At 42.8% G+C, this 12,417-nt stretch overlaps 1 protein-coding gene across 1 annotated transcript in view; it reads left to right on the top strand.

Annotated features, from left to right (window-relative positions):
• faf1 (Fas (TNFRSF6) associated factor 1) overlaps positions 1 to 12,417 on the top strand; it is a 391,777-nt gene that overhangs the window by 22,727 nt on the left and 356,633 nt on the right. The window lies entirely within an intron of this gene.

The raw sequence follows: 12,417 nt of genomic DNA, 5'->3' as shown, positions 1-12,417 counted from the left end.
AACTAGATGGTGACCTCTTGAAAAATGTCAGAGGAGGAAGTATTAAATGTCTTGAAAATGCATAAAAGTGGATAAATCCCCAGGACCTGAGCAGGTGTACCCCAGAACTCTGGGGGAAGCTAGGGAAATGGTTGTTGGGCCTCTTGCTGAGATATTTGTATTATCGATAGTCACAGGTGAGGTGCCGGAAGACTGCAGGTTGGCTAACGTGGTGCCACTATTTAAGAAAGGTGTTAAGGACAAGCCAGGGAACTATGGACCGGTGAGCCTGATGTCAATGATGGGCAAGTTGTTGGAAGGAATCCTGAGGGACAGGCTGTACATGTATTTGGAAATGCAAGGACTGATTAGGGATAGTCAACATGGCTTTGTGCGTGGGAAATTACATCTCACAAACTTGATTGAGTTTTTTGAAGAAGGAACAAAGAAGATTGATGAGGGCAGAGCGGTAGACGTGATCAATGCAGACTTCAGTAAGGCGTTCAGCAAGGTTCCCCATGGGAAACTGGTTAGCAAGGTTAGATCTTATGGAATACAGGGAGAACTAGCCATTTGGATACAGAACTGGCTCAAAGGTAGCAGACAGAGGGTGGTAGTGGAGGGTTGTTTTTCAGACCAGTGAGCCCTTTGACCAGGGTCAGTGCTAGTGAAGGCTAGTACAATTGCAACATTTAAAAGGTATGTGAATGGGTATATGAATAGGAAGGGTTTGGAGGGATTAGGGGCCAGGTGCTGGCAGGTGGGATTAGTTTGGGTTGGGATAGCTGGAATCCATGGACATATTGGACCGAAGGGTCTGTTTCTGTGCTGTATAACTCTATGACTCTATGTTCTTTTTTAACTGGGGGAACCAAAATTATACTTAATATTCCAGGTGTGGCCTTACCAACACGTTACACAGTTGGATCAAGATTCTCCTGTTTTCAAATTCCAACTCTCTAACGATAAAGATCAAAGTTCCATTTTTCTTCTTAGTTCATAATGCATCTGCATACTAACGTTGTATTTCATGCACAAGACTGTTCTGTGGTCTCTTACATTTAAATAGTCTTCTGGTTTTCTGTGCCAAAGTTGCATGATCTCTCATTTTCTTACATGAAACTCCATATCCCAAGCTTTTGACCACAAACTCAATCTATAACACCTTGCTGATTCCCAAGTGTCCTTGTCACAAAATACCCTCCCATCTATTTTTGTATCATCAGCAAATTTAGATTTATTACAGTCTGTCCCGTCCTCCAAGTCATTTATAAAGATAGTAAATAATTATGGCCTGAGGACTGATGCATGTGGCATTCCACGAATTAAGTTGCTCCAACCTGAAAAAGACCTGTTAATTGCAAAAGAGCACCAACTATCACTAGTATCCATGCACACAGACTAAGAGGGACACCAGTTCAACTGGGACAATACATCCATCCTGGGACAGGCTAAACAAAGACATGCATGAAAATTCCTAGAGGCATGGCATTCAAATTGGAACTCCATTAACAAACATATCGATTTGGACCCCATTTTCCAACCCAATTGGTGGTGTAGTGGACAGCGAAGAAGGTGTTTAAAAGGCATCCGGATGGGTATGTGAATAGGAAGAGTTTGGAGGGATATGGACCAAGTGCTGGCAGGTGGGACGAGATTGGGTTGGGATATCTGGTCGGCATGGGCGAGTTGGAAACAGACCCTTCGTTCCGTGCTGTATATCTCTATGACTCTTAGAAAAAGAACCGGAAGTGATATCATCCACCATAACAGACCAAGACACATCAATAGCAAGTGGGACAGCACACCAGTGCTTCATTGGAGGCTCACATATGATGTTACCTAGCATGGTGATGCAACGCCTGAAAACAAATCTACCAGCTCAGCGAGCTTACAATCTGATACAAACTTCTGCATACGATCCAATTCTCAATCCATGCAATTACATTACCACCAACACAATGAGATCCTAACTTCAATAACTTTTATGTGGCACCTTATTCAATGTTTCTGGAAATCCAAATACATTATATATTGTGGATCGCCTTTATCAACTCTGTTTGTTAAATCCTAAAATAACATGATTTCCATTTTACAATATCACATTGACTCTGATTGTGTAGCTTTTCTAAATGTCAGCTATTTCTTCCTCCGTTATGGACTCCAGCATTTCCCAGTGACAGCTGTTGGGCTGTGAACGTCAATGCTGAATGTTGGTTTGAATTATGTCATTTCCCTGTTCCTTATTATTAATTCCCCAGTTGGGTTATCCAAAGGTGGCACATGTTTTTAAGTAGTATTTTTATATACCAGTAGAAGCTCTTGCTGTTTATATTCTTACTGAATTACTTTGAGAAGAGGTTTTCTCCCTTTTTATTGGCTTTATAGTCATTCACTGCTTGTTCCTAAAAATGAAAGTACCTAATCCTCCAGCCTACCACTAGTTTTTGCCACATTTTATGCCTTTGTGTATGATTCAATATCCTCCTTGGCTGGTTTGTCGTCCTCTTGCACTGAAAAATTTTTGCTCAGTTATACTAAGCATATATTAAACACTGCTCATCGACTAACATTTCCCCACTAACCTATTTTTCAGCCGGCATTAGAAAATTCTTTCTTCACTCTACTATAATTGTCCTTATTTGCATTGAGGACACTGATTTGAGACAAATTGGTCTCCCTAAAACTGAATTTGCAATTCTACCACATTGCGGCCACTAACCTTGAGGACCCTTAACTACGAGATCTCTTATTAATCCTACTTTATACATTAGACAGAAGAAAAGCAGCCCTTTCCTTGATAGATTCTGCAATGTACTTCTTGAAGAACGAATCTTGATGCACTCTTCAAATTTCTTTAATGTTAGCTTTGTTCATCCAATTAGTCCAGTTAATATGCAAATTAAAATCACTCACGATAATTATAGTGCCCTTTGTGCTTGCTTATCCATTGTTTCGGGAGTCGAGTTGGAAGCCTGTGGGAGTTGGCTCCCAATTTATGACTATTTTTCCTTTATTTTCTTTATATCTACCCAAACTGATTTATATTTCATTTATATCACTACTTGCCATGTACTGATGCCATCTTATGTTATAAAATTTACACCACCTTCTTTTCTTTTTATTTGTTTCTCCAGAACATTGTGTCCCCTTGAATATTGAGTTCCCAGTCTTGTTATTAATTCATCTTCCTTGTTACAAATGCTGCATGTATTTGGGTAATGAGACTTAAGCTTTAACTTCTTACTGCTGTTATTCTCGTTCTAAGTTCTGCTGCATGTTTCTGCTTTTTTTTTTGCCTCTTCCTGTCAAACTTGGATTATGACTTTCCCCTTCACTACCCTGCCCTTCTACTCTCTCATTTCTTTTTGATGTTTTTAAGCTTCCTTTCAGTTGAACCCCCGCCTCAACTAATTACGTTAAACAACTGAGTTAAATTTACAATCTGCAACTGATTTATGTGATTTCCTGAAGCACTGGTACCAATGTGGTTCAAACGTGGCCCGTTCCAGTCTTTGTCCATTGCTAGTGCCAGTACCCCATGAATTAGAACCCATTTTTCCACATAATTACCCCTTTAAACCTGTTTACTCTGTGCCAATTTGCACATGGCTCATGCAGTAATCTAGAAATTACGACTTTTGTGACTCTCCTTTTACATTTAATCTCAAGCCATGTGTAGTTCTTGAGCAGGATCTCTTTCCCGCTCCTTCTGTTGGTATCCTCATGGACCATGACAACTGGATACTTCCTCTGCTATTTCAAGTTCCTTTCCAGCCCAGAAGAGATGTCCTGAGTCTTGGTGCCATCGCATTTGGGACTCCCTTTGCTGCAGAGAATGGAATTTACTCCCCTAACTCTGCTATCCCCGACTGTTAATACATTTCCCTTTACATCCATATTTTGAATGGCAATCTGTACCATGGTGCTATAGTCAGTTAATTCATCCTCCCTTGACATACCTTGATATTACTGAGCTGAATCCCCACACTATCAACATCTAGAGATTACCATTGACCAGAAATTGAATGGAACTAGTCATATAAATACTGTGGATACAAGAGCAGGTCCAAGGCTAGAAATCTTGCTATCAGTAATTCATCTCTTGATTTCCCAGAACCTGTCCACCATTGACAAGGCACAAGTCAAAAGTATGAAGCACAACTCCTCATTTGCCTAGAGTATTGTACTTCAACAGTACTCGAGAAGCTATTTGGATACAGAACTGGCTCGAAGGTGGAAGGCAAAGGGTGGTGGTAGAGGGTTGCTTTTCAGACTGGAGGCCTGTGACCAGTGGAGTGCCACAAGGATCGAAGCTGGGTCCACTACTTTTTGTCACTTATATAAATGATTTGGATGTGAACATAGGAGGTATAGTTAGTAAGTTTACAGATGACACCAGCATTGGAGGTGTAGTGGACAGCGAAGAAGGTTACCTCAGAGTACAACGGGACTTTGATCAGATGGGCCAAGGAGTAGCAGGTGGAGTTTAGTTTAGATAAATGTGAGTTGTTGCATTTGGAAAGGCAAATCAGAGCAGAACTTATACTCTTAATGGTCTTGGGGAGTGTTGCTGAACAAAGACCTTGGAGTGCAGGTTCATTGTTCCTTGAAAGTGGAGTCACAGGTAGATGGGTTAGTGAAGAAGGCATTTAGTATGATTGCTTTTATAGGTCAGAGCATTGAGTATAGGAGTTGTACAGGACGTTGGTTAGGCCACTTTTGGAATACTGTGTGCAATTCTGGTCTCTGTCCAATCAGAAAGATGTTGTGAAACTTGAAAGGGTTCAGAAAAGATTTACAAGGATGTTGCCATGGCTGAAAGATTTGAGCTATAGGCAGATGCTGAATAGACTGGGTCTGTTTTCCCTGGAGTGTCAGAGGCTGAGGGGTGACCTTATAGAGGTTTGAATAATTGTGAGGGGCATGGATAGGGTAAAGAGACAAGATATTTTCCCTACAGTGGGGGAATTCCCAAACTAGAGACTGTAGGTTTAGGGTGAGGGGGGAAATATTTAAAAGGGACCTAAGTAGCAAATTTTTCACATGAAGGGTAGTGCATGAATAGAATGAGCTGCCAGAGGAAGTGGTGGAGGCTGGTACAATTGCAACATTTAAAAGGCATCTGGATGGGTATATGAATAGGAAGGGTCTATAGGGATATGGGCAAAGTGCTGGTAAATGGGATTAGATTAGATTAGATTAGGATATCTGGTCGGCATGGGTGAATTGGACCAAAGGGTCTGTTTCCGTGTTGTACACCTCTATGACTCTAAGTTTGCCGCCATCCAGGTCAAAGCAGCCTGTTTGTTTGGCATCACATTTACTCCTTTCACCACGAATGCTCAGTTGCAACAATGTGTATCATTTCTAAAAATGCACTGCAGAAATTCACCAAGGCTCCTTAGACAGCACCTTCCAGATTCACAACCACTAGTACCTAGAAGGACGAGGGCAGCAGCTCTATGGGAACACCACCATCTGCAATCCCTCCAAGCCACTCACCATCCTGCCTTAGTTGTTCCTCAGTCATGAATCAAAATTCTGGAACTTCTATCCTTGATGTTATTATGGGTGTACTTGCACTAAATGGATGATAGTGGTTCAAGAAGGCAAATCCCCACCAACCTTTCAAAGACAGCTTGCCATCATTAATGGACAAAATTTGCTAATGTGCATGATTGTCCACTGAGGATTTGGCATGTCACTGGGCATGAGTTGTGTGGGTACTTGTGTGGTTGATGAGCCTGATCTCGAGACTGCAGGTGTTTATTGGACGGGGAATTGGTCCTTGGCCTCGAGATCATTGGCATTTGTTTCTCAGATTCTTTTTCTGTGTTTCATCTTCCCAATGGGTGTTCTTGAAGAATTGTGTCTCTTCATACAGGAGATTCCTGCAAATTAGTTTTTTCTGAGTGAGGGTCTATTGATGCCTCTTGTATTTCTAAAGTAAACCTTCTGAGCATCTTTGAAGGATGGTCCTCCTTGCGTTTGAATGCCTTTGTTGAGCTCGGTGAAAAAGGTTTGCTTTGGCTGACAAAACTTCGGCATCTTAAACACGTGGTCAACCAAGGAGAATTAGTTTTAGATGATGATATTGGCCTCAATACTGGTGCTATTGGTGCTTCAAGGTCGTTGATGTTAGTAGATGTGTCCTCTTAGCTGATGCAGAGAATCTATGTCATACAGTATTGGTGATACTTCTCTGGGTCCTTGAGATAGCATCGGAATGTAGTCCAAGTTTTGGAGCCACATAAAAGCATCAGAAGGATGACTGCTAGTACATGATGATCTTGGTCTTCGTATGGATGTAGCATTTGTTAAAGACTGTCTTCCTTGGGTATCCAAAGGTGGTGTTCATGGATTAGATGCAGTGTTATATAACAGCCGCTTAGATGAAGGTAGCTTCCTAAACAGGGGAAATGTTCAACAATTGGGAGGATTTCTCCATTGATTTTAATGGAGGGGAAGACCAACACTAGTTCTGGGATGGGTTCGTAAAGGACCTGCGCGTTCTTAAGATTGAGGCTGAGACTGATTCTTTGGTATACTGCCGCAAGGGTGTTAATCAAAGCTTGAACATTCTTTTTCGAAAGAGCAGAGATGACGTTGTCATTCAGAAGTTCCATGAGCGATGTCAGTGTCATTTTCTTCTTGGATTTCAACTGCTTGAGATTGTTGACAGGGTGGATGGAAACATTTTCAAGGTCTATTCCACTGTGAAGCTCATTCTTGACAAGATGATCCTAAAAATCCTGGAGCTCACTTCGGATGGCAGCTGTTTGTTATTCTTGCTTTTGCTTCTCCTCTGTGCCATCTTGTATTTCCAGTTGTCCCATTGCTATTTTTTGGCTCTGCCCCATCAACTCTTTTAATCATTTAACGTCTCCAATCCTCTGCCTTATCATAGAGCTTTCCTTTGTTATTATCTACCCTCCCCTATTTGTCTCATAAAAAGCGATTGTATTTCTAATTATTCCTAGTTCAGATGAGCTAAAGAGTGAACTATTTCTTTCTCCTTAGATGTTACCAGATATGCTGAGTATTTGCAGCAATTTCTGTTTTCATTTGTGTCCATTAACTTTGTACATTAGCATTCTTAAAGAATCTTGAATTTATGAATTTGGGGTTAAATTGTCCCACAAGTGGAAAGACTTTGTCTATATTTGAGTAGGACAGACCTCTGGTTGTCTCTGTCCCCTTTTCGAAAGAAATGAAGTCCAATACTATTCAAATTTTACCAATCGATGTAATTTCTTAATTCCAGTACCAGTGTTTTAAATATTTTTCACTTTATCCAATACTTCCACACCCTTTTATCAAATGGTGATCATAACAATGCGGATAAGTGCAGTTCAGGGCGGAGAAAGTTTCACTAAATGGTGGATTTTGGGCTTTGAGATTTTAGAATTCCAATATTCAGACTTTTGTTTCTGAGCTTCACAGCTTTGTCAATGCATTACTTCTGTCCCAGTTGTAATGCGCAACACTACTGTACCAACTGCACTTTTTGTAAATATGTTGATTCATTTACCCAAATCGCCAATTCCTTCTATTTAGTGTAACTATCAGAAATAAAGGAAGTATCCACCAGTCTGTTATTTGTGACGATCAGAAGTTATTCTTTTATCCTCTTAATTCCCCACACAAATGCATTGCGCACACAAAGACAGGCCTCTGCAGAGATGATTGTTTTTAAGAAATATAAGGTGGAATAAATGCAAACGCTGTGAGCCAAGAATCTGGAGAGACAGGCTGAAACGTGATGTTTCTTGTATCAACTGAATCCCTTGATAAGGCTGAGTAACCAAGAGCTGTAGATTGGTGATAAATGTCTAGTTCTGATTTGAGTTACTTGGATTTGAATTGTTGAGAATTGGTCACAGCCCATTCCTTCAGGTTTTACCAAATAGACAGAAATACTGACATCTGGAAACTTTACCAGGTCCTGAAAACTCTGTTGAGAATGGAATTTTAGGAGAATGCTTTCAGCTTGTGTAATGCCTTCCTTGCTCTGACTCTTGAACTGTAGAACAGAATTCTAATTCCAGGAGCTGAATATTCAAGGATATATATCCTATCGATAAGATAAGCAGATGGGCAGAGGGGTTGGGGGTCGCCTTATTAATAAGAAGTTAAATTAAATCAATAATAAGTAACAAAGTAGGATCAGATGGTGTAGAAACTGTGTGGGTAGATTTGAGGAACCGTAAAGATGAAAATACCATAGTTGGAGTTATGTATAGGCCTCCAAATAGTAGTTAGGAGCTGGGGCACAAGATATACCAACTGATAGAAAAGCTGTGTAGGAAAGGCAAAGTTATCATAGGGAATTTCAATATGCAGGTGGATTGCAAGAAAAATAATTTGTGGAGTATCTACGAGATGGCTTTTTGGAGCAGCTTGTGGTGGAGCCCACAAGGGAACAGGCAATACTGGATTTAGTGTGACACAGTGAGACAGACTTGTTAAGTGAGCTTAAGGTAAATTAACCCTTGGGAGGCAGTGATTGTAATATTGAATTTATGCTGCAATTTGAGAGGGAGAGATTAGAATAAGAGGTAACGATATGACAGCTGAATGTAGGTGCATGAGAGAGGAGCTGGGTAGAATTGATTGGGAGAGTAGCCTAGCGGGAAAGACAGTGGAACAGCAATTGCAGGAGTTTCTGGGAGTAATTCATGAGACACAGCAGAGATTGATCCCAAGGTAAAAGAAGCATGGTATTGGGAGGATGAGGCAACCGTGGCTGACGAGGGAAGTCAGGGATAGCATAAAAGTAAAAAAGAAAGCATGTAATGTGGCGAAGGGCAGGAGGGTAAGCTAGCCAGTAATATAAAGGAAGAGCGTCAGAATTTCTTTAGATACATAAAGGGCAAAGAGAGGCAAAAGTGGACATTTGCGTTGCTGGAAAATGCTGCTGGAGAGACAGTAGTGGGGAATGAGGATAGGCTGAGGAACTAAATAATGATTTCGCGTCACTCTTCATTGTGGACGACACAAATAATATCCCAAAAATTGAAGAGTGAGGGGATAGAGCTGAGTATGGTGACCCTCATCAAGGAGAAGGTGCTGGAAAAGATGAATGGCCTGAAGGTGGATAAATAACCTGGACCAGATGGACAATACCCTAGAGTTCTAAGGGAGATAACTGAAGGGATAGGTGGTCTTTTAGGAATTGCTAGAATCAGGCAGAGTCCCAGAGGACTGGAAAATCGCTACTGTGACACCCCTGTTTTAAAAGGGAGTAAGGTAAAGATGGAAAATTACAGAAAAATTAGCCTAACTTGGTCGTGGGTAAGATCCTGGAATCCATTGTGAAGGATGCGATTTCTGAATATTTGGAAGTATATGGTCAAATAGGGCAAAGTCAGCATGGTTTCATCAAGGGGAGGTCATGCCTGACGATCTGGTAGAAAATTCTTTGAGGAAGTAATGAACAGGTTAGACCAAGGAGAGCCAATGGATGTTAACTACCTGGGCTTCAAGAAGGCCTTTGACAAGGTACTGCACTGGAGGCTACTGAGTGAGATCAGGACCCATGATGTTAGAGGCAAGGTGCTGTATGGATAAAAGCTTGGCTGTCTGGCAGAAGGCAGAGAGTGCGGATAGAAGGGTTCTTCTCAGGATGGCAGCCGGTGACAAGTGGTGTTCCAAGTTGGGACCACAACTTTTCACTCTATACCTTAATGATCTAGATGAAGGAACTGAGGGCATTCTGACTAAGTTTGCAGATGATGCAAAGATAGGTAGAGAAACAGTAGCATTGAGGAGGCAGGAAGGCTGCAGAATGATTTGGACAGGTTAGGAGAGTAGGCAAGGACATGGCAGATGAAGTACAATGTGGGAAAGTTGAGGTTGTGCACATTGGTGGGAACAATAGAGGCATGGATTATTTTCTAAATGGGAGAAAATTCACATGTATGCAGTGCAAAGAGACTTGGAAGTTGTAGTCCACGATTCTCATAGAGTCATAGAGATGTGCAGCATGGAAACAGACCCTTCAGTCCAACTCATCCATGCTGACCACATATCCCAACCCAATCTAGTCACTCGTGCCGGCACCTGGCCCATATCCCTCTAAACCCCTCCTATTCACATACCCATCCAGATGCCTTGTAAATGTTGCAATCGTACCAGCTTCACCATACAGTCATGGTAAACTTGCAGGTTGAGTCAGTATATAGGAAGTCAAATGCAATGATGGCATTTATTTTGAGAGGACTTGAATATGAAACTATGGATGTGCTTCTGAGGCTCTATAAGGCTGTGGTCACATTTGGAGTATTGTGCACAGTTTTGTGCCCCATATCTCAGGAAGGATGTACTAGTACTGGAGATATTCAGAGGAGCTACATGAGAATGGTCCCAGGAATGAAAAGCTTAACACATGAGCAATGTTTGAAGACTCTGGATCTGTATCCGATGTTGGGAAGGGGGTGGATCTAATTGAAACATATTGAATGGCCTGGACAGAGTAGATGTTGGGAAGATGTTTCCATTGGGAGGAGAGACTAGGACCCAAGGGCATAGCCTTCAAGTAAAGGAAAGACCTTTTAGAATGGAGATGAGAAATGTCTTCAGCCAGAGAGTGGTGAATCTATGGAATTCTGTGGAAGGCTGTGGAGGCCAAGTCGTTGAATATAATTGATTGAGATAGACAGGTTCTTGAGTATCAAGGAGCTTAAGGGTTATGGGAGAAAGTGGCAGAAAGGGGTCGAGAAGCTGATCAGCATGATTTGAGTGGCAGAGCAGAACATGAGTGAAGCTGATGAACTGTTCAACCTCCTTATGGGAGTACGAGGTGGCGCTGATGCAGTCATCAATGTAGTGGAGGAAAAGGTGGGGAGCTATGGAAGGTGGATTGTTCCACATACTCAATGAAGAGGCAGGTATGTGGAACAGTCCGTCTTCCACAGCTACACTGGCACCAGTCCCCACCTTTCCCTCTGCTACGTCGATAACTGTATTGATACCACCTCGTGCTCCTATGAGGAGGTTTAACAGTTCATCAACTTCACTAACAGATTGCATCTTGATTTCAAGTTCACCTGGACCATCTTGGACACCCCCCCTCCCCTTCCTGGACCCCTCCATCTCCATTAATGGTGACCGACTCAACACGGACATCTACGACAAACCCACCGACTCCCACAGCTATCTGGACTCACCTCCCACCCTGCCTCCTATAAAAGCTATCCCTTATTTCCAATTCCTCCTCATTTGATTCCAGGAGGGCCAGTTCCACCACCGAACACAGCAGATGGCCTCCTCCTTCAAAGACTGCCATTTCCCCTTCCACGTGGTCGATGATTGGCTCCAGCACAGCTCATCCATTTCCCGCACCTCTGCCCTCGAATCCACCCCTCCAACTGGAACCAGGACAGAACACCCCCCTCGTCCCTACCTTCCGCCCCATCAACCTCCAGATACATTGCATTAGGGTGGCATGGTAGTAAGGTGGTTGGCACCGCTGCCTTGGCGCATAGGACCCAGGTTCAATTCCCGCCTCGGGTGACTGTTCGTGTAGAATCTGCACATTCTCTTCCTGTCTGCATGGGTTTCCTCCAGGTGCTCCAGTTGCCTCCCACAATCCAAAGGTATGCAAATCAGGTGAATTGGCCATGCTAAATTACCATAGTGATAGGTGCATTAGTCAGGGGTAAATATGGGGTAGGGGAGTGGGTCTGTGTGGTTTGCTGTTAGGGGTCAATGTGGACTTGTTGGGCCATAGGGCCTGTTTCTATACTGTAGGGAATACTAACCTATCTTCCGCCATTTCCGCCACATACAAGCAGACCTCACCATCTCTATCTGCGTTCCATAAATACCATTCCATCCATGGTTCTGTTGTTAGGTCCACAGCCCCACCAAACCAACCTCCCCTCCCATTGCAAGAATTGCAAAATCTGCACCCATACCTCTCCCCATCCATCCAAGGTGCCAAAGGAGCCTTCCACATCCGTCAAAGATTTTCCTGCACCTCCAAACATGTCATCTACTGTATCCATTGCTCCTGATGTGGTTTTCTCTATGTTGGAGAGACAGGATGCCTACTTGCGGAACGTTTCAGAGAACATCTGTGGGGCACGTGCACGAAACAACCCCATCACCCCGTGGCTGAACACTTCAACTCCCCCTTCCGCTCCTTCAAGGACATGCAGGCTCTTGGCTGCCTCCATTGCCAAAGATGAGGAAGAACGCCTCATCTTCTGTCTTGGGACCCTCCAACCACACTAGATCAATGCAGGTTTCACGAGTTTCCTCATTTCCCCTCCCCCACCTTATCCCAAATCCAACCTTCCAACTCAGCACCATCCTTTTGACCTGTCCATCTTCCTTCCCACCTATCTGCTCCACCCTTTTCTCTGACCTATCACCTTCACCCCCGACTTCAACTCCCTATTGCACTCTCAGCTACTTCTCCTCAGCACCATT

This window comes from Chiloscyllium punctatum, chromosome 7 (assembly GCF_047496795.1).
Source record: "Chiloscyllium punctatum isolate Juve2018m chromosome 7, sChiPun1.3, whole genome shotgun sequence".
In the NCBI taxonomy this organism is placed as follows: Eukaryota; Metazoa; Chordata; class Chondrichthyes; order Orectolobiformes; family Hemiscylliidae; genus Chiloscyllium; species Chiloscyllium punctatum.
This window is presented reverse-complemented; position numbering and strand designations above follow the sequence as displayed.